Here is a 23,528-nt window from a genome sequence, read left to right on the forward strand (position 1 = left end):
CAGAGGCGCAGTTACCAACGCCCCCAAACTGGTGCCCTTGCATGAAGCCGCCTCCATACGCTCCCATGCCGACCTTTCCCACACCACCCACTTCCTGATCATGGCTATATTCACGGCCCAGCAATAGTTACTAAAATTTGGCAGCGCCAGCCCGCCCTCTCCCCGACTCCACTCAAGCATTACCTTCCTTACCCGCGGTCTTGCCCGCCCAAACAAAGCCAGAGATCACTTTGTTGGTCCGTTTAAAAAAGGACTGCGGAATAAAGATGGGGAGACATTGAAACACGAACAGGAATCTCAGGAGGACCGTCGTCTTCACCATCTGCACCCTCCCAGCTAATGACAACGGGAGCACGTCCCATCGCCGAAAATCATCCTTCATTTGGTCTACTAGCCGGGCCAGATTTAATTTATGCAGCCGGTCCCATTCCCGCGCCACTTGAATGTCTCGGTACCTAAAGCTTCCCCCACTAATCTAAACAGCAGCTCCCCCAATCTCCTCTCCTGTCCCCTCGCCTGGACCGCAAACATCTCACTTTTCCCCATATTGAGCTTATACCCCAAAAACCGGCCAAATTCCCCTAGAATCCTCATGAATTCTTCCATCCCCTGTAATGGGTCCGATACATACAGGAGCAGGTCGTCTGCATAGAGCGAGACTTCGTGCTCCACCCCCCCCCCCACCCCACCCCCACCCCCCCCCCCCCCCCCCCGCCGCCCCCCTCCCCCCCTTTCAGCCCTTTGAGGCTCTCAGAGCAATTGCCAACGGCTCTGTAGCTAGCGCGAACAACAGTGGGGAGAGGGGGCATCCTGTCTCGTCCCCCGGTGCAGCCTAAAATAGTCCGATGTTGGCCTATTCGTCCCTACGCTTGCCACAGGAGCCTGATACAGTAACCTGACCCACTCAATAAAGCCCCGCCCAAATCCGAACCGTCCCAGTACCTCCCACAGATATTCCCATTCTACCCGATCAAAAGCCTTTTCTGCATCCATTGCGATCACTACCTCCACCTTCCTACCTTCCGGTGGCATCATGATCACATTTAACAACCTTCTTACATTGGACACCAACTGCCTTCCCTTAACAAACCCCGTCTGGTCCTCCACTATAACGTCCGGCACACAATCCTCAATCCTGGAGGACAAAATTGTGGCCAGCAGTTTGGCGTCCACATTCAATAGGGATATCAGCCTGTGGGACCCACACAGCTTCGGGTTCTTGTCCTGCTTCAGAATCAGCTAAATCGTGGCCTGTGACATCGTCGGGGGCAGCATCCCTCTCTCCCTTGCCTCATTGAACATCCTTATCAACACTGGCCCCAATATCCCAGAGAACATTTTATAAAACTCCACTGGGTACCCGTCCGGCCCCGGGGCTTTACCCGCCTGCATGGCCTTCAGACCCTCCACTATCTCTTCCGATCGGGGCCCCCAGCCCTTCTACCAATTCCCCGTCCACCTTTGGGAAATTCAGCCCCCCAAGAAGTGCCTCATCCCTTCCGGCTCCGTAGAGTGTTCCGACGTATACAGCCTACTGTAGAAATCCCTAAACGCCTTATGCACCCATGCTGAATCTCCAACCAGGTTCCCATTTCCGTCATTTACTTTCCCTAGTCACCATTGTTGTATTATATTATGTATACTGCACTGCATACGAGGGTATTACGGTAAGGCCCCTGTACTACAGGTATGGGGGTAGATCCCTGCCTGCTGGCTCCGCCCAGTAGGCGGAGTATAAATGTGTGTGCTCTCCGAACTGCAGCCATTTTGGCAGCAGCTGTAGGAGGCCACACATCTCTGTGTAATAAAGCCTCGATTACTCTCTACTCTCGTCTCGTCGTAATTGATAGTGCATCAATTTATTACACAGAGATTTTACAAAGATGGATCTCCGCATCAAGCCGGATCGCCTGCAGCTGCATCCTCAAGCAGACAACGCCAAAAAGGACTTTGCACATTGGCTAGCTTGCTTTGAAGCATACGTCGGATCTGCGACAGACCCAATCCCAGAAGCACATAAGCTCCAGATTCTGTACACGCGGCTGAGCTCCGATGTCTTTCCCCTCATCCAGGACGCACCTACCTACGCAGAGGCAATGGCACTACTAAGGGAGAACTACGCTCAGCAGACCAACAAGATCTACGCCAGGCACCTCCTGTCCACGCGGCACCAACTTCCCGGTGAGTCTATGGAAGATTTCTGGCGTGCTCTACTCGCCCTGGTGAGAGACTGTGATTGCCAGGCCGTTTCGGCCGCTGAACATTCTAACCTACCACAAGGAGAAATGTGTGTTCAGCATGAACCGATTATCCATCCTCGGTCATGTGATTCAGAACGCAGTTCTAGGGCCCGATCCCGATTGCATGCGCCCTCTCTTGGATCTCCTCCTTCCCCACTGCCCCAAGGCCCTCAAACGATGTCTGGGGTTCTTTTCGTACTACGCCCAGTGGGTCCCTAACTTTGCGGACAAGGCCCGCCCACTCATCCAGTCCATCGGTTTCCCACTGACGGCCGTGGCTCACCAGGCCTTCAACCGTATCAAGGCCGACATCGCCAAGGCTGCGATGCACGCGGTCGGCAAGACGCTTCCCTTCCAAGTCGAGAGAGATGCATCAGGCGTCGCTCTGGCCGCCACCCTCAACCAGGCAGGCAGGCCCGTGGCATTCTTTTCCCGCACCCTCCATGCCTCCGAAATTCGTCACTCCTCCATCGAAAAGGAGGCCCAAGCTATCGTTGAAGCTGTGTGGCACTGGAGGCATTACCTAGCCAGCAGGAGATTCACTCTCCTCACAGACCAATGGTCGGTTGCCTTCATGTTTAACAACACACAACGGGGTAAGATAAAAATGATAAGATCTTGCGGTGGAGGATCGAGCTGTCCACCTTTAATTACGAGATTTTGTATCGCCCCGGTAAGCTCAACGAGCCCCCCGATGCCCTGTCCCGAGGTACATGTGCCAGCACACAAGTGGACCGACTCCTGACCTTGCACGACGATCTCTGTCACCCAGGGGTCACCCGCTTTTATCACTTCATTAAGGCCCGCAATCTGCCCTACTCCATCGAGGAAGTCAGGGCTATCACCAGAGACTGCCAGGTCTGCGTGGAGTGTAAACCGCACTTATACCGGCCAGACCGTGCATGCCTGGTGAAGGCCTCCCGCCCCTTTGAACGCCTCAGCGTGGACTTCAAAGGGCCCTCCCCTCCACCGACCGCAACATGTATTTTCTCAATGTGGTCGACAAATATTCCAGATTCCCCTTCGCCATCCCATGCCCCGATATGACGTCTGCCACTATCATCAAAGCCCTCAACACCATCTTTGCTCTGTTCAGTTTCCCCGCCTATGTCCACAGCGACCGGGGATCCTCATTTATGAGCAATGAGCTGCGGCAGTACCTGCTCAACAGGGGCATTGCCTCGAGCAGGACGACCAGCTACAACCCCCGGGGAAATGGGCAGATGGAGCGGGAGAATGGGACAGTCTGGAAGGCCGTCCAGCTGGCCCTACCGTCCAGAAATCTCCTGGCCTCCCGCTGGCAGGAAGTCCTCACCGACGTACTTCACTCCATTTGGTCACTCCTTTGCACGGCGACTAATGAAACCCCCCATGAACGTCTCTTTGCATTCCCCAGGAAGTCCACCTCCGGGGTTTCGCTCCCAACGTGGCTGGCAGCTCCAGGACCTGTCCTCCTCCGCAAACACGTGCAGCTCCACAAGGCGTGCCCATTGGTTGAGAGGGTACAGCTACTCCACACAAACCCGCAGTGCGCCTACGTAGCGTACCCCGACGGTCGCCAAGACACAGTCTCCCTCAGGGACCTGGCACCAGCTGGGTCCCCCCCCCACCCTCTGCCCCGGCGCCACCCTCCCTTCCCCCAGCGCACCCCACCACAGCCCCGCTCCAGGACAATTCATCCTCCCCTTGGTCCCACCCGGAGATGAAGAGGATGTCGACACACTCCCGGTGGCACCGACGACCGAGCCGACGCCTGACTTGCCACCAGCACTGCGGCGCTCTCAACGACGGATCAATGCGCCCGACCGTCTAAATTTGTAACCTTCTCTGAAATTTTAATGACAACCTGTATGTAAATAGTTTTCCACTACTCCCGCTGGACTCATTTTTAACAGGGGGTGAATGTGGTAGTCACCACTGTTGTATTATATTGTATATACTGCACTGCATACGAGGGTATTACGGTAAGGCCCCTGTACTACAGGTACGGGGGTAGATCCCTGCCTGCTGGCTCCGCCCAGTAGGCGGAGTTAAATGTGTGTGCTCTCCGAACTGCAGCCATTTCGGAAGCATCTGGAGGAGGCCACACATCTCTGTGTAATAAAGCCTCGATTACTCTCTACTCTCGTCTCGTCGTAATTGATAGTGCATCACCCTATCTCCCTGGCTGCCTCCCTCTTTCTAAGCTGCTGTGCAAGCATTCTGTTGGCCTTCTCTCCATACTCATAGATCGCCTTTCTCAGCTGCTCCACCACCCTCCCTGTGGTTAACAAGCCGAACTCCGCCTGTAGCCTCTGCCGTTCCCTTAAAAGCCCTGCCTCTGGGGTCTTCGCATACCTCCTATCTGATGTGTTGGGTGCTCTGGATCCGTGGAACACATACAGGTCACCAACACTTAAAATAGTGCAACACTATTTTATTAAGTTAGAAACTGTTGCACATGCTTTCACTGTGGGTTAACACAATGTTAGATTAAACTAAAGACCTATGCCTGTCCTAACCAGTCTATCCACTCAGCACATGGTGAGGATGATGCACAATCAATTACACTCAAGACAAAGTGATTTCATAACTGAAGGTTATAATCTACTAGAACTTGTTCCCCAGCAGCTTCGGTACAGAAAGTGAAGGCTGCTGGGACGGCACTATCTCTTATACTCCGCCTTCACTGCGGAGCTATGTAATACAGCCAATGGTAGACTCCTGGGTCTAACCAATGGTCATCAGCCTCTCAGGGACCGCAATACCTGGTACTACCATATTCACCCCCTGTTAAAAAAGAGTCCAGCGGGGGGGGGTGGTCAGTGGTAACAGTCGCCTTTAACATGGTATGACCAGGTATGGAGGTACCGTTGTTGTCGAGGATATTTACAAAGTTCACAGTTAGAGTCACAGCGAAGCAATCAGTCGATCGGGTGGCCTGGTCGTCCTTCTGGAGCGTCTGGGCCTCGGTGGTTGCGACTCCGGGAGCGTGGTTTCGGCCTCCCTGGCAGCTTCGTCACCCCTAGGCGGCGCTGTTGGGGCAAAAGGTTGACACGGGGGGGGGGGGCGCCTGTAGGGGGCGTCGGTGGGTGGGCAGGCCTAGGCAGGAGCGGCGGGAGCACTGACCCTCCAGTGAGGTGCTGTGGGGGTGGGGGGGGGCGTGGCAATGGTTCGGGGGCACGTGGGGTTCCGGCGGGTGCCAGGTCCCGAAGGGAGATTGTATCTTGCCGGCCGTCAGGGAACGCCACGTAGGCGTACTGGGGGTTAGCGTGCAGCAGGTGGACCCTCTCGACCAACGGATCCGACTTGTGCGCCCGCACGTGCTTCTGAAGCAGGATGGGTCCGGGTGTCGCTAGCCAGGTTGGGAGCGAGGTCCCGGAGGAGGACTTCCTGGGGAAAACAAGGAGACGTTCATGAGGCGTCTGATTTGTGGTTGTACAGAGCAGCGACCAGATGGCGTGGAGGGCCATCGGGAGGACTTCTTGCCAGCGGGAGACTGGGAGATTCCTGGACCGTAGGGCCAGTAGGACAGTCTTCCAGACCGTTCCGTTCTCCCTCTCCACCTGTCCGTTTCCCCGGGTGTTGTAACTGGTCGTCCGGCTCGAGGCGATGCCCTTGCTGAGCAGGAATTGACGCAGTTCGTCGCTCATAAAGGAGGACCCCCTATCACTGTGTATGTACGCGGGGAAACCGAACAGTGTAAAGGTACCCTGGAGGGCCTTGATGACGGTAGTTGTGGTCATGTCTGGGCAGGGGATGGCGAAAGGGAACCGGGAGTACTCGTCAATCACGTTCAGGAAATACGTGTTGCGGTCGGTGGAGGGGAGGGGGCCTTTGAAATCCATGCTGAGGCATTCAAAGGGACGGGATGCCTTTATCAGGTGCGCCCTCTCTGGCCGGTAGAAGTGCGGTTTGCACTCTGCGCAGATTTGGCAGTCCCTGGTGACTGACTGTGGTGGTATGTACTAGGGGTAGTACGGTACCTGTGAGGCCGAGAGGCTAGTGGTAGACAGGCACTGGGTCCTGATTGGATCTGCCGCCTGCTGGCTCCACCCAGTAAGGCGGAGTATAAGAACCCGGGTTCTCCCAGCAGCCGCATTCTGTAACTGAGCTGCTGGGGAACAAGTCTGCTTAATAAAGCCTTTGATTGACTTCATCTCTTCTCGTCTCATAAGTAATTGATTGTGCTACACTGACCTGACCTCCTCGATGGAGTTGGGCAGGTTGCGGGTCTTGACAAAATGGAAAAAGCGAGTGACCCCCGGGTGGCAGAGGTCCTCGTGGAGGGCACGGAGGCGGTCCACTTGTGCAGTTGCACAAGTGCCACGGGACAGGGCATCAGGAGGCTCGTTTAGCTTCCCCGGACGGTACACGATCTCATAGTTGAAGGTGAGAGTTCTATCCTCCACTGCAAGATCGTGTCGTTTTTAATCTTGCCCCGCTGTGCATTATCGAACATGAAGGCAACCGACCGTTGGTCCGTGAGGAGAATGAATCTCCTGACGGCCAGGTAATGCCTCCAATGTCTCACAGCTTCTACTATGGCTTGGGCATCCTTCTCGACTGAGGAATGGCGGATTTCGGAAGCATGGAGGGTACGGGAGAAGAAAGCCACGGGCCTGCCCGTTTGGTTGAGGTTGGCCGCCAGAGCTACGTCGGACGCATTGCTCTCGACCTGGAAGGGGAGGGACTCGTCGACAGCGCGCATCGTGGCCTTTGCAATGTCTGCTTTGATGCGGCTGAAGGCCTGGCGGGGGTCCGTCGACAGGGGGAAGGTTGTGGACTGGATCAGGGGTCGGGCTTTGTCTGCGTAATTGGGGACCCACTGTGCATAATAGCTGAAGAACCCGAGGCAGCGCTTCAGGGCCTTGGGGCAGGGAGGGAGGGGGAACTCCATAAGGGGGCGCATGCGCTCAGGGTCGGGGCCTATAACTCCATTTCGCTCTACGTAGCCTAGAATGGCTAGACGGTCGGTGCTAAACACGCATTTATCCTTATTGTATGTCAGATTAAGGATTTTCGCGGTCTGGAGAAATTTGCGGAGGTTGGTGTCGTGGTCCTGCTGGTCATGGGCGCAGATGGTGACGTTATCCAGAGACGGGAACGTTGCGCTTAAGCCGTACCGGTCAACCATTCGGTCCATCTCTCGCTGGAAGACCGAGACCCCATTAGTGACACCAAAGGGAACTCTTAAAAATTTATAGAGCTGCCCATCTGCTTCGAAGGCAGTGTACTTGCGGTCACTATTACGGAGGGGTAGCTTGTGGTAGGTGGACTTGAGATCCACCATGGAGAAGACCTTGTATTGTGTGATCCTGTTTACCAGGTCGGCTATACGGTGGAGAGGGTACGCATCCAGCTGCGTAAACCTGTTGATGGTTTGGCTGTAGTCAATGACCATCCTATGCTTTTCCCCGGTCTTTACCACCACTACTTGAGCTCTCCAGGGACTGTTGCTCGCTTCCATGACCCCTTCCCCCAGCAGCCTTTGGACCTCTGACCTGATGAAAGTCTGGTCCAGGGCACTGTACCGCCTGCTCCTGGTGGCGACAGGTTTGCGAGGTCGCGAGTCCGCAAACAGTGAGGGGAGGTATAGGGCCGCCGAATTTAACGGTCAGGCTTTGCAAATGGCATTGGAAGTCCAGCCCCAGGAAGGTAGCCGCGCAGAGGTGCAGCAGGACAAACAGGCAGAAATTGTCGAATTTCCTGCCTTGGACAGTGAGGTTTGCGAGGCAGAACCCCGTTATCTCCACCGAGTGTGACCCGGAGGCCAGGGAGATCCTTTGATTTACAGGGTGGATTACAAGTGAACAGCGCCTTACCGTGTCGGGGTGATCAAAGCTTTCCGTGCTCCCAGAGTCAATCAGGCAAGTCGTCTTGTGGCCATTGATGAAGACCGTCGTTGTAGCTGTTGCGAGTGTCCGGGGTCGACTTTGGTCCAGTGTCACCGAGGCCAGATGAAGCAATTGCGAGTTCTGATCGGGCAGCGTGTAGTCGGCCGTGCTGGGGGCCTGGGGCCCCATCCAAGATGGCATCACCCATGGGTCGCACATGGTGTCCGGGGATGAACAAGATGGCGGCGGCGATGGACAAATTGGCGGCGCCCACCCGTCCAACGTGGTGTCCGGGGGGCAAGATGGCTGCGCACAAGGGTCGCACATGGCCCTAGGATAGGGGGGTGGCGGTGAGCGCCTGCCGGTCAGGGCCTGAAGGGGGGGTTGCCGCGGCGGTCCATAGTCGCTGGAAACCGCGGCCACGGCGCGGGCCTGGCAGACCCCCACAAAGTGGCCCTTCTTGCCGCACCCTTTGCAGGTAGCGGTGCGGGCCGGGCAGCGCGCGCGGGGATGATTCGGCTACCCGCAGAAGAAACAGCGGAGCCCGGCCGCGTTAGCGGGCCGTCTCGTAGCGCAGGCCTGCGGGATCAGTGGGAAGGTCTGTGGGGCTGCCGCTTCGGGGTGCCACGCAGCCCAGGGGGCCGCCGCGTGGTCGGGCGCATAGAACTGCGCGTTTCTGTAGGCAACATCCATGGACCCTGCCAGGGCCCGTGCCTCTCTAAGTCCGAGAGTGTCCCTTTCTAGGAGTCTTCGGCGGATATCTGGGGGATCATACCTGCTACGAAAGCATCCCTGATTAAAAGTTCCATGTGCTCGCTCCCCGAAACTTGTGGGCAGCCACAGTTTTGGCCCAGCACCAGTAACGCCCGGTAGAACTCTTCCAACGATTATTCGGGGCTTTGCCGTCTAGTCGCAAGCAGGTGGCGAGCGTAGACCTGATTTACAGGGTGGATATAATGTCCTTCTAGCAGTTCAATCGCGGCAGCATAGTTCGTCGCCTCCTCGATAAGGGGGTAGATCCCAGGGCTGACCCTTGAGCGCAGGAGATGCATATTCTGTCCTTCTGAGGGGGTGCCTCCGGCCGTCTCGAGGTAGCCTTTAAAGCACGCCAGCCAGTGTTTAAAAATTGCAGCTGAGTTCTCCGCATGGGGGCTGAGTTGAAGGTACTCCAGTTTGATTCGGAGATCCATCCTTCCAGCTTAAGTCTAGTAGATTAAATTGATGCACGATCAATTACACTCAAGACAAAGTGATTTCATAATTGAAGGCTTTAATCTACTAGAACCTGTTCCCCAGCAGCTTCGATACAGAAAGTGAAGGCTGCTGGGACGGCACCATCTCTTATACTCCGCCTTCGGGGCGGAGCTATGTAATACAGCCAATGGTAGACTCCTGGGTCTAACCAATGGTCATCAGCCGCTCAGGTACCGCAATACCTGGTACTACCACAGAGGATCTGTGCTGTAAGCTGTAAACTCTGTCCTTCTGAGAGGCTGCATCCCGAACGAGCGGGAACTCTGATGCCCCCTGTCTTTATAGTGAGTGTGCTCTAACTGGTGATTGGCTGCGGTGTTGTGTGTGTTGATTGGTCTTGTTGTGTGTCCATCAGTGTGTGTGTATCTGCACCATGATATACTGGTGCATATTATGACATCCCCCCTTTTATAAAAGAATGTATGTGTGTGGCAATAAATAATGTATGGTGAGAATGTTCCTAACTACGTGTGGGGCGCGAAGACATATTTACAGGACCACGTACATGAGAACTAAGCTATTTACATGGGAAGGTGCCTGGTGCAGAGAAGCAGTATGCAACAAGAATAACGAGATCAACACTATATACAAACCAGGGAAACGATCAAACAAAGCAACAAAACAATTCAGAGAGTCTCTAAGTCCGCAAAGTTCATAAATCAAGTCTCTGCGGTGGGCGACGAATTCTGGTTGACCGCCTCAAGGGTGGGTCGAGAGCCGCGGTTTCAGGAGCGGGTTGGACTGCGTCAGAGTCAGGGGTAGGCAGAATGACAAGGAGCTCTGCATAGTCCATGGCAGGGTCAGCAGGAGGGCAAGGCGACAGTGGAGGATCACGTGGCGAGCGTGGAACGAGACGAAGGGCGCGTCGATTGCGGCGCAGAATAGAGCCATCCGGTAGACGAACTAGGAACAAGCGGGGGGCCACCTGCCGAAGGACAACAGCGGTTGCAGACCAGCCCCCATCCGGAAGATGGACGCGGACGTTGTCATCTGGAGCCAGAGCAGGGAGATCAGCTGCACGGGAGTCATGAGCCGCCTTGTGCTGTGCACGAGACAGCTGCATCCGGCGAAGAACCGAAATGTGGTCGAGGTCTGGGACATGGATGGACGGCACCGTCGTCCTCAGGGTACGACCCATGAGTAACTGGGCTGGCGATAGGCCAGTGGACAGCGGGGCGGAGCGATAGGCCAGCAAGGCAAGGTAGAAATCAGACCCAGCATCGGCAGCCTTGCATAGGGGCCATTTGACTATATGTACTCCCTTCTCCGCTTTGCCGTTGGATTGGGGGTACAGGGGACTGGATGTCACATGGGCAAAATTGTACCGCCTGGCAAAGTTGGACCATTCCTGGCCGGCGAAGCAGGAGCTACTGTCCGACATAACAGTGAGCGGGATGCTGTGTCGAGCAAAGGTTTCTTTACATGCACGAATGACTGCAGACGAGGTGATGTCGTGCAACCGTACCACCTCCGGGTAATTCGTAAAGTAGACCAACTCATGGGGCTGTAGGGTCTCACGTGGTTGGGCCGGCTGGAAGCGCTGACAAGTGGGGCAGTTGAGCACTGTGTTGGCTATGTCCTCATTAATGCCGGGCATGTACACTGCCTCTGGGACCCGTCGGCGGCACTTTTCCACGCCAAGGTGGCCCTCGTGTAGTTGTTCTAGGCCAGGTTGGCGCATGCTATGCGGGATGACAATGCGGTCCAGTTTTAGAAGAACCCCGTCTACTACCGCCAGATCATCTCTGACATTATAGAATTGAAGGCATTGGCCCTTGAGACACCCGTCCGTTAGGTGACGCATGACACGTTGTAGCAAGGGGTCAGCCGCCGTCTCGCGGTGAATTTGGACGAGGCGTTCATCCGTGACAGGTAGATTGGAGGCCGCGAATGCCACATGGGCGTCAACCTGGCAGACAAATCCCGCTGGGTCACATAGAGTGTTGACTGCCCTGCAGAGAGTGTCAGCAATGATGAGGTCTTTGCCTGGGGTGTATACCAGCTGGAAGTCGCATCGCCAGAGCTTGAGAAGAATACGCTGGAGGCGAGGTGTCATATCGTTCAAGTCTTTCTGTATTATATTGACCAGCGGGTGATGGTTGGTCTCAACAGTGAATTGAGGATGTCCGTAGACAGAATCGTGAAACTTAACCACACCGGTCAGAAGGCCCAGGCACTCCTTTTCTATCTGCGCGTAGCGCTGCTCCGTGGGGGGTCATCGCACATGACGCATATGCAACGGGGGCCCATGATGAGGCCTCATCACGTTGAAGGAGCACTGCCCCAATGCCAGATTGACTGGCATCGGTCAAAATTTTTGTCTCCTTTGCTGGATCAAAGAAAGCTAAGACCGGGGCCGTGGTCAGTTTTGCTTTGAGTTCTCTCCATTCGCGCTCGTGGGCAGGGAGCCATTGGAAGTCTGTCGTCTTCCTGACCAGGTTCCTGAGAGCCGTGGTATGAGAGGCGAGGTTAGGGATAAACTTCCCTAAAAAATTGACCATGCCCAGAAATCGGAGGACCGCTTTCTTGTCCTCTGGTGTTTTCATAGATGTGATGGCAGCTACCTTGTCCTCATCCGGCTGCACACCCAATTGAGAGATGTGGTCCCCGAGGAACTTGAGTTCCGTCCGACCAAAAGAGCATTTGACCCTGTTGAGGCGGAGGCCATGCTCATGTATACGTTTGAATACGCGCTGGAGGCGACTAACATGCTCCTGCGGGGTGGTGGACCAAATGATTATGTCACCGACATAGACGCGAACACCTTTAATGCCTTCCATCATTTGTTCCATAATCCTATGGAACACTTCTGATGCAGATATGACATCCTGTTGTAACAATATCTGCCAAAGGGGGTGTTAAATGTGCAGAGTTTCCTGCTGGATTAATCGAGCTGGATTTGCCAGAATCCTTTTGAGGCGTCAGGTTTGGTGAAGAGCTTGGCGCGAGCCATCTCACATGTGAGCTCTTCGCACTTGGGAATTGGATAATGCTCCCTCATGATATTGCGATTTAGATCCTTGGGATCAATGCAAATTCTTAATTCGGCGGAAGTTTTTTTTTACACATACCATGGAACTGACCCAGTCGGTCAGTTCCGTGACTTTGGAAATCACTCCTTGGTTCTGGAGGTCCTGCAGCTGCTGCTTGAGGCATCCTTAAGGGGTGCTGGGACCCTGCGAGGTGCATGCACCACAGGCGTGGCATTCAGTTTTAATAAAATCTTGTAGGTGTACGGGAGCGTGCCCATGCCCTCGAAGACGTTGTGGTAATGGTTGATAATGGCGTCGAGCTGCGCCCTGAAGTCGGTGTCCTGAAAGGCAGACGCGTCAGCAGGAGAGAGAGAGTGAACTCTCTGAACTTGGTTCAATAGCTTACATGCCTGCGCACCAAGCAGGAAGGCTTTCGAGGAGCCCACGATTTCAAAGGGAAGGATGGCTTTGCGTGACCTGTGCGTCACTTCAAGTTGACACGAGCCGCTGGCAGCAATGGCATTGCCATTATAATCTAATAGCTGACAGGCTGATGGGACGATGGCTGGTTTGACACAAAGGCTTTGGAGGTCAGACCGCGCAATGAGATTGGCGGAGGCACCAGTGTCCAGGCGGAATCGTATTTGGGACCGGTTGACCGTAAGCGTGGCACACCACTCATCGTCCGGATCGATGCTGTATACCGATAGAGACTGGATTCTTTGCTTCGGGGACACCCTGTTTTTTGTAACGATACCGACTCGAAAAGGTGCCTTCGGATCCTCGGTGTCAATATCGGGTAGCAGGTCCGAATCGGGCTCGGTGACCGTGGGTTGAATGGCCCGGACATTCCTGCGAGGCTGGCTGGAGCGATACGAATTGGCAGGCTGAGCTGATCTGCATAAAGCAACATAGTGGCCAAATTTGCCACATCTCAGGCATTGTCGGGATTTGGCAGGGCATTGCCGCTTTAAGTGGGCGGAGCCACAGTTGCCGCATGTTGTAGCGTCAGTACGTTCGCTGCGCCACAGCGCATGCGCGGTGCAGCAGTACGTGGTGTGCGCCTGCGCAGTACGTTCGTCGATGTTGCCATCCCCTCGTTCGGTGCGCAAAAGCACGGGGGTCCGTGAAAAGCGTGTAAAATGGCCGCCCTCATCCAGGCTGAGGCCCTGGAGTTGCTCGATTGCTTGGACCCGTTCTGCCTCGTGGGGACCTTGCCGCGCCGTTTCAGCCGCTTGGATGTGGGAATACCGACTAGTGGCATGTTCATGTAGCACGCAGGTCTTGATGGCAATCGCTAGGGTGAGCTGCTTCACCTTGAGGAGCTGCTGGCGTAGGGGGTCCGACTGAACACCGAAAACAATCTGGTCGCGTATCATGGAGTCGGAGGTGCCCCATAATTACAGGACTGCGTAAGGATGCGGAGGTGGGTGAGAAAGGACTGGAAAGGTTCATCCTTACCCTGCAAACGCTGTTGGAATACATAGCGCTCGAAACTTTCATTCACCTCTATGTGTTGCAGTGAGTGTCAAAATTGAGGAGGACCGTCTTGAATTTTGATTTATCTTCACCATCAGCAAAGCTGAGAGAATTGAAAATGTGGATGGCATAATCCCCGGCCGTGGATAGGAAGAGAGCGATCTTCCTGGTGTCCGAGGCATCTTCCCGGTCTGTGGCTTCAAGGTAGAGCTGGAAGCGTTGTTTGAATATCTTCCTGTTGGTTCCCTAGGTTACCGGAGATGTGGAGCGGCGGCGGCGGGCGAACGCTGTCCATTTTGCAGGATGGCTGTATGCTGGTGGAAGGCAGATCACTTGCAGTTAGGTCTAAGAAGTTCTAATATCCCTCAACTACTGGTACCATAATGTGTTGGGTGCTCTGGATCCGTGGAACACGTACAGGCCACCAACACTTGAAATAGTGCAACACTATTTTATTAAGTTAGAAGCTGTTGAACATACTTTCACTGTGGGTTAACACGATGTTAGATTAAACTAAAGACCTATGCTGTCCGAACCAGTCTCTGCACTCAGCACATGGTGAGGATCTGTCCTTTGGGAGGCTGCATCCCGAATGACCGAGAACTCTGATGCCCCCTGTCTTTATAGTGAGTGTGCTCTAACTGGTGATTGGCTGCGGTGTTGTGTGTGTTGATTGGTCTTGCTGTGTGTCCATCAGTGTGTATCAGCACCATGATATACTGGTGTATATTATGGCACTATCGATCTGTAGTATCTCCTTAACCAGTCGGTCCGTCTCAGCCCTGTCCACCTTCTCCCTATGGGCCCGTATCGAGATCAGCTCCCTCCTGGCCACCGCCTTCAGGGCTTCCCAGGCCATCGCTGCTGAAATTTCCTCCGTGTCGTTGACCTGCAGGTAGTTCTGAATACATTTCCTCAGCCGCTCGCCCACCCCTTCATCAGCCCAAAGTCCCACATCTAACCTCCAGTGCGGTGCTGGCTACTGTCTTTACTAACCTGCAGGTCAACCCAGTGCGGAGCATGGTCTGAGATTGTGATCGCCGAGTACCCCGTGTCCACCACCCCAGCCAGTAAGGCCCTGCTCAAAATGAAGAAATCGATCCGGGAGTACACTTTATGCCGTGTGAGTAGAAGGAGAACTCCTTCACCCTCGGTTGCCCAAATCTCCATGGATCCCACCCGCCCCCCCCCCCCCCCCCCCCCCCCCCATCTGCTCCATGAACTCTTTTAGTTCCTTTGTCATTGCTGACACCCTGCCCTTTTTCGAGCTTGACTGGTCCAAGCCAGGGTCAATAACTGTGTTGAAGTCCCTCCCATGACCAACCTGTGCGAGTCCAGGTCCGGTATCTTCCCCAGCATCCTCTTTATAAACTCCACATCATCCCAATTTGGCGCATACATATTTACTAATACCACCTGCACCCCCTCCAGTTTCTCACTGACCATAATGTACCTACGTCCCACATCCAAAACTATTCTACCCGCCTCAAACACCACCCACTTATTGATCAGGATCGCAACCTCTCTAGCCTTTGAATCTAGTCCCGAGTGAAAGACCTGACTGACCCAGCCTTTCCTCAATCTAATCTGGTCAGTTACCAGTTACTCTAAGGTGCGTCTCCTGCAACATTACCACGTCTACCTTCAGTCCCCAAAGATGCGCGAACACACATGCCCTCTTGACCGTCCCATTTAACCCTCGAACATTCCAGGTGATCAGCCTGGTTGGGGGGCTCATTGCCCCCCCCCCCTTCGCGATCAGCTATCCCCTTTTTTTGTGCCCGCCTCCAGCCCATGCTCCGCACCTCCACCGGCCCACCCCCAACCTCCTCACTGTCCCTTGGCCCAAGTCCCTCCCTCATCAGCAGAACATTTTCTCCCCCTCCCCCCCTAGCAACAACACTCTGTAACCCAACCCCTTTGATAAACCGAACATACGCACACCCCCCCACTGTGCTTCCGTGAGCTAGCCAACCCAGCTAGCTTGGTGGCCCCCATCCCTGGCGCCGGATAGTCTCCCACCCATTGTTCCCTCCCCACCCTGCCCCCGCTCATGCAAACATACTCCAACATCAAACAATCCCCACACAATTGCCCGACAGAAAAACACCAAAATCTAAACAAGCACACCTCCATTCCCCAACAGTGCAAATTAAAACCTTAACTCACTCAGCTCTGCCACTGGTCCCAAATTAATACATAAGGCATTGCAAACAGCTTCCACAAAATGAAAAATTAGAATCTTTTTTTTTAAAGAACAGAGAAACAACAAGAAAAAAAAACATGAATGTTGCAGCAAAGTTCAAAAGCTCTCAGTCCACCACCAGTCCTTTCCTTTTCGCGAAGTCCAGCGCATCCTCAGGCGACTCGAAATAAAAGTGCTGTACCTTGTACGTGACCCAGAGATGGGCCTGATACAACAGCCCAAACTTCACCTTTTTCTGAAAAAGGATCGACCTAATCTGGTTGAAGCCTGCTCTTCTCCTGGCCACCTCCACACTCAGGTCTTGGTAGACCCGCAGAAGACTATTGTCCCACTTACAGCTCCGTGTCTGCTTGGCCCACTGTAGAATGCGCTCCTTAGCCAAGTACTTGTGGAATCTCACCACCATTGCCCTCGGGGGGGTCTCACGTTCGCGGCTTCCTCGCGAGTGCTCTGTAAGCCCTGTCCACCTCCAAGGGTCGGGCAAATGCCCCATCCCCCAGCAGCTTCTCAAACATGTCTGCGATGTACGCCCCAGCGTCTGCTCCTTCGGACCCCTCCGGGAGTCCAACGATTCTCAAGTTCTGCCGGCGGGACCTATTCTCTAGGTACTCCACCTTCTCCAGGAGCTTCTTCTGCTGGTCTCTCAGCATCCCACCTCCAACTCCACCGCAGTTTGATGTTTCTCCTGCTCAGCCAGCGCCTTCTCCACCTTCTGGATCGCCCGATCTTGAGCGTCCAATCTAAGCTCCAGCCGCTCAATCGACTCTTTTATCGGGTCCAAGCAGTCCCGTTTCTGCTTAGCGAAGCCGTTCTGAATAACTTGCATCAGCTGCTCCGTTGACAGCTGGGTCGACAAGCCAGAGGTCCGGTCCTCTGCCATGCTGTCTCCAGCTGCAGCTTCAGCCCAAGCCTGCTCTGTCTTTCTGTTTCTGCCTTTACGAGCACTTCTAGTCCTTCTCTCCATGCACCGATGTGGGGATTCAGTACACAATTGCCTCTGTCTTCAGTATTACAGTTCAAATCTGGTAGAAAATCAGGGGAAAAGGTCCAAAATCCGACCCGAGCAGGAGCCACCAAATGTGCGACTTACTCTTTCATAGCCGCCACCGGAAGTCAAAAATGGGTCAATTTTTAAGCATAAACTATTGTTCATTGGTTAGGAAAGTAGTTAGGAAAGCAGTTCAATCAACATGGCTCAGCAAATAGAGAACCAAACGTAACTGGGAGAAGTGTCGTTCTGCAATATTAGCGTCAAAGTATATTGTGTGATTTTACCCCCAAAATAACAATATTGCAGTAATTGGCCTCCTAATTGCCCAGATTACCACGATTTGGTGTATTTTATAAAACTCATTTTTTTTCGCTGTTTCAAAATTCTAATCTAACTCTTAAGTTCGGGGGACCCGTGCCCTCGCTCACCATATGCAGCCTCGCGACCCAAAGAATCAACTCCCCCCCCCCCCCCCCCCCCCCCCCCCCCCCCCGCCTTCGCAAACCTCACCGCCGATTGCAACCGTAGCCACCAGAAGCAGGTGGTATAGTATGCAGGACAGGACGTTCATTAGGTCCGAGGTCCAGCGTCTCTTGCGGGAGGGGGTCATAGAGGCCAGCAGTAGTCCCTGGGCAACTCAGGTGGTGGTCGTCAAGACCGGGGAAATGTTCCGGATGGTGGTTGATTACAGCCAGACCATTAACCGGTTTACGCATCTCGATGCGTACCCCCTTCCCCGGATTGCAGACATGGTAAATCAGATTGCGCACTATCGCGTGTTCTCCACGGTGGATCTGAAGTCTGCATACCACCAGCTCCCAATTCGCCCGGAGGACCACCACTACACGGCGTTTGAGGCAGACGGTCGCCTTTTCCATTTCCTCCGGTCCCCTTTGGCGTCACGAACGGGGTTTCGGTGTTCCAACGAGCGATGGACCGAATGGTGGACCAGTACGGGCTGCGGGCCACGTTTCCGTACTTGGACAATGTCACCATCTGCGGCCATGATCAGCAGGACCACAACGCCAACCTCCACCGATTTCTCCAAACCGCCCAAAAACTCAACCTCACCTACAACAAGGAGAAATGAGTTTTCCGCACAACCAGGCTAGCCATCCTCGGCTACGTCGTGGAAAACGGGTTCCCAGGGCCTGACCCTGACCGTATACGCCCCCTCCTACAACTCCCTCTCCCTCACTGTCCCAAGGCCCTGAAGAGGTGCCTTGGATTTTTCTCCTATTAAGCCCAGTGGGTCCCCCAGTATGCGGACAAAGCCCGCCCATTATTTAAGGCCACCATTTTTCCACCGGCAGCCGAGGCTCGCCAGGCCTTCAACTGCATCAAGGCGGACATTGCCAAAGCTGCGATGTGCGCGGTGGACGAATCCGTCCCCTTCCAGGTGGAGAGCGACGCCTCAGAGGTCGCTCTTGCCGCCACCCTCAACCAAGCAGGCAGACCGGTAGCGTTTTTTTCACGCACCCTAACCACCTCCGACATTCGACACTCCTCGGTCGAAAAAGAAGCCCAAGCCATCGTGGAAGTCGTGCGGCACCGGAGGCACTACCTCGCTGGTAGGCGGTTTACCCTTGTCACCGGCCAATGATCGGTTGCCTTCATGTTTGGCAATACGCAGCGGGGCAAGATCAAGAATGATAAGATTTGAGGTGGAGAATCGCACTCTCCACCTATAACTACGATATAGTTTTTCGTCCTTGGGAAGCTCAACGAGCCCCCAGGTGCCCTGTCCCGCAGCACATGCGCCTGCGCGCAAGATGACCGACTACGGGCTATCCACGATGACCTCTGCCACCCGGGGTCACCCGGCTCGCCCATTACATCAAGGCCCGCAACCTGCCCAACTCCACCGAGGAGGTCAGAGCTATAACCAGAGACTGCCAAATCTGTGCAGAGTGTAAACCGCACTTCTATCGACCGGATAAGGCCCACCTGGTAACGGCATCCCGGCCCTTTGAACCCCTCCAATAACCGCAACACGTACTTCCTTAACATCATAGATGGGTTCTCCCGCTTCCCGTTTGCCATCCTCTGCCCTGATATGACCACCCCCACTGTCATTAAAGCCCTGCATAGTGTCTTCACCGTGTTTGGTTTTCTTAGTTATGTCCACAGCGACAGGGGCTCGTCATTCATGAGCGCCGAACTGCGTCAGTACCTGCTCAGTAAGGGCATTGCCTCGAGCAGGACTACCAGTTATAACCCCAGGGGAAACGGGCAGGTGGAGAGGGAGAACGTGACGGTCTGGAAGACCGTCCTAGCGACCCTGCGGTCCAGGAATCTCCCAGTTTCTCACTGGTAGGAGGTCCTCCCCGATGCGCTCCACTCTATTAGGTCCCTCCTTTGCACGGCCACAAACCAGACTCCTCATGACCATTTGTTTGTTTTCCCTAGGGGAGCTACCTCAGGGGCCTCGCTTCCGCCCTGGCTGATGACACCGGGTCCAGTCCTCCTCCGAAAACATGTCCGGAGCCATAAGACTGACCCCCTGGTAGAGAGGGTCCAGCTCCTGCACTCCAACCCACACTATGCGTACGTTGAACACCCCGATGGCCGGCAAGGTACCGTCTCCCTCCGGGACCTGGTGCTCGCAGGCTCCGACACCACTCCCACTACTGCATCCCCCACACTATGTCCCGTCCAACCTCCCATGTTCAGCGCCCCCACCGCTATATGGTTCCCGCGCTCCCTCCCACCCGCCGCACCGGTCCACAGGAATGAAGCTCCGGAAGAGCCGCTCCCGGAGTCCATGCCTGTGCCCGCTCCGGACCGACTTCCACAGCCACCCGGACTGGCTGCAACACCAGTGCTTCGGCGGTCGCAGCGCACGATCCGGGCACCGGACCGACTGAATCTATGAAGCCGTCTCCCCGCCGGACTTCATTTTTAAACAGGGGGTGAATGTGGTGAATGTATAATTACTGATAATTCACCAGCGCACTGTGTTATGTTATTAACCCTGTGGGCTCTACCTATCGGCCATTGTGTGGCTTCACCCACAGGGGATATGTTGGGGCATGTACGGGCTCCGCCCATGGCTCCACCCCCTTTATAGGAAGTATAAGAGCTGCTGACCTGCGGGGCCGCCTTCAGTGTTGTACCGGTCACAGGCAGGCGCAGTTCTAAGCTGATTAAAAACACGGTTTACTTTTCCACGTGTCTTCGAGTGAATTGATGGTCGCATCAACTATTTTTTGGAATAGACTCTTAATGCAGACAATCGTTTTACAGGCTAAAGCAACTTAAATATTTGTTTGCGATTTAATGAAACTATCAAGCACAAATTAATTCAGTTAACACAAGCAAGCAAAAATGTTAAACTTCAATAGCAAAAGCAAAACTGATAATGGATTGATTGTGGAGAAGTGTATCTTGAATAATAACAAGGCCTTTGGATTGAGAAATTCTGTTCTTCATCAACCTCCTGTTCATAACTTTGTGCTATTTATATGTTACCTGTCTAACACAGTAGTCAGCTGACCATGGAAACAGGATATTTTTTGTTTCCATCAATGCAGCCATCAGCAATTTAAAACATGTCAAACTAAAACTGACACTCACAGAAAAGTGGACAGATCCTGGACAGATGAACAGCTTATGCAGGAACACACACTTCTTATATTGCACTATATATCCTTATAAATCCCCTGCCTGTACCTTTAATATTTTTTTCTGGATCTTTTAATTCTCCCAGACCTCTGCTTGCAAGAGAGTGCAGGAAGGAAGAGCTGCTTCTAGGAGTTGCATGAAGATAGATATATAAGCTAATGGCGATTTTTAGAACGCGCCTAAAGTAGAAACATAAATCAATTTCCATTTATGTACAACCACATGTAGAAATATCAGCAATTAACCCGTTCTAAAGAATATGCAAAATCCAAATCTGAACAACCGCCTTTCCTAGTATGATACAAAGTTTAAATCTTAGTCTAAACAGGTGCCAACGGACTTTAGATTCTCCATGGCAGACTGGCATTTTGTATTTAAAACCTAGTCACCTTCGTCTAATTCTAAAACCCTAAAGAAGCCGATTTCTTGCAGCAAAAAAGGAAAATTGGTATGACGTAGTCAAGCTACAAATCATTCACCCTGTTTGACTTTTATAGTTTTAAAGGGTAATAATACCCTAAGGGAAATTTTCTCAATGCAAAGGCGATCCCTATCTAACGTCTCCGCCACATAATTTATGAGTAATCTCCTACCATTCAGGAGAATTCATTATTAGCAACACTGCATCACACCCTGAGGAGATTTGATTTTCAAGCCAGCAGAGGCCCAGATATATTTTCAGCTGACGCCAGCCACTAGCTCTATTAGCAAATGGCTCTATTGAGTCAAAGAAGAACAGCATCTGTTCCACTCCTGGACAATCGACCTGAAGCTGTCAGTCATCAAATAACTCGATGCTGGCAGAGTATTTGTATGTGATCTGTCACTATTCACTTATTTAATTGCTAGTGTTTGCTTCAATATCCATAAACAAAATAAATGTTTGCCTTCAGACTCTTGATGTGGTTTGTGTCTCATACAAGTTCGGCACAAGTTCGAACCTTCACCTAACCTGAAACATTACAACTCATTGAGGATTCCATGTAATGTTGAAAATAATGTGCTAGCCTAAACTCGTGTTCATAAATTATGTTTTTAAAGGTAGCACTTTAACTGAGACTATCACCATATTCACAAAACCAAAAATAATGTTTATTGTCTTTTTCCATTGGCTTAATCATTTTGGATAAATCCACTAGTTATATTGTAGTATGTAACATCACACTATTCTCCAATATTGTATAATAATTGACAGAAGCTTTAGTAGAGCTGATCCAAAAATGAAATCTTCCAGTCAGTAAGTGGCACAAATCGATTTGCAGCACTATTGACAGATTGATACAGTCTGTGTCTCTGTCACTCCTAATAATATATTGTACATTGGGAGCCAGGGAGGGACAGCTGTGATCTGCAGCACCCTATCTACAAGTTTGGAACTATGCCCATGGCCTATTTAGTACCACATAGACTAAAAATGTTACCCAATGGGATTTCCTGCACAATGTACAAGGTTGGAATGACATTCAACCAATGGTCCTTTCTGTGCAGTGTAAACCGGCACATTGTTCACACAGATAATGTGATTTTTCAAGCATGGCTGTCATTTATTGTTTAAATTCTGAGCAAGAAAATAAAGTTAGAAAATGGTCCAACAAGGTTGTTATTGTTGAGTTTGCAAGGTTAGCAATTGTGTATGACCAGATGGTAGAAATTTAGAAGAATACGCTTGTTAAATAAAGAAAAACCTCCCACTAAACATGTCTGGAGGTGAGGAAAATTGACGCTTAATGATGTTGGTTGCTTGGCATTTCAGACAACTGACAGAACCTATATTGACATTTATTCTAGCGACTGATATCATCACACTATTAAAGGTGCATTGCTGTTTAAAAAATCATAGTTGATATTTTTCTTGAGAGAGGAGTCACATGGCTGTGCATTACATTTGTCGAAATAGTATCACCAACAAATGGCTGAGCATGTGTTTCACAATGATTTATTAATTGCACTGTGTCTAAACAAGCAAACACAAAGTTTGTGAAAGAGTTCTTCAGGAAAATCGTCTTCCTTTTAAGAATGGTTTGTAACAAGACTCAATTATTGTCCCATCCAGTCTTAAGGCAGCAATCCGTGCCAGCATTTACTGCAAGGATTCAAAGCGACTCTCTACAAGAGAATTAGTAAGCTTAGAATTGGGGAAGGTGGCGTGGAGCACCATATTTAAATCTTCACAAGATCTGTATGTTTATTACACAAGTTAAAGATTAATGCATGTGCGCAATGATGTATAACCACACTGAAGCATGTGACAGGGCAAGAGTTAAATTGTTGCCACATTTTTAGGTATGCATACGCACATATTAACTTTTTTTAGGCAGGGGGCGTGTTCATTCCTCTCTTCAAATCAGCTCTTATGAAATTAATAAAATTTGACATTTGTTGTCATTCCGTGTGTCAACTGCACACATAACAGATGAGGCCTGATTTTCCCTTTCTCTTGAGCAAGAACGACAACGAGCTCTTAGTGTTGGTAACTTTTCCTCATTTGCATTTTAAAAATTAAATGTACATCAGACATTTAGATTAGTAACTACCTAGTCTTTATGAAACACAGTATTTGAAATATCCACCAGTGCATGGCTTACTAAGCTGTTGATTTACATAGGGTGGGAGTTCATCTTTGATACTAAGTTATTTATTCTGTGTATTTATTTTGGCAAAAAAGGGGCAAATCAGTTATCCTTGACCTTACTCTGTGGCTGCAGTAGTGGGTGCAGCAGGTGACAAATTCCAGTGCGAATGCCCTTATTAAACAAACATGTTGGGCTGAATTTTACCAGCCCATTGGATACTTATCACAAGAGCCTTACACACCCAGTCAATCTAATAAATCCTCCACCTTCTGCAGACCTGTTGCTGTTCCCTTGAATGATCTTAACATTTACTTGGAGCCGTTATCACCTCAGCCGTCAGCATGGGAAATGTATTGATCACACTTGGTGTGCT

The 23,528-nt window shown here is 52.2% G+C and overlaps 1 long non-coding RNA gene across 1 annotated transcript in view; it reads right to left on the reverse strand.

Annotated features, from left to right (window-relative positions):
* The window catches only part of LOC140428746 (uncharacterized), a 79,469-nt gene extending 58,177 nt beyond the window's left edge, over positions 1–21,292 (reverse strand). Inside the window, exon 1 of the long non-coding RNA XR_011948853.1 lies at positions 21,176–21,292. This is a non-coding gene — a long non-coding RNA (uncharacterized lncRNA). The remainder of the gene's footprint in view (positions 1–21,175) is intronic.
* Between the last annotated feature and the right edge of the window lie 2,236 nt (positions 21,293–23,528).

The sequence above is a fragment of the Scyliorhinus torazame genome, chromosome 8 (genome assembly GCF_047496885.1).
Source record: "Scyliorhinus torazame isolate Kashiwa2021f chromosome 8, sScyTor2.1, whole genome shotgun sequence".
Classification (NCBI taxonomy): domain Eukaryota; kingdom Metazoa; phylum Chordata; class Chondrichthyes; order Carcharhiniformes; family Scyliorhinidae; genus Scyliorhinus; species Scyliorhinus torazame.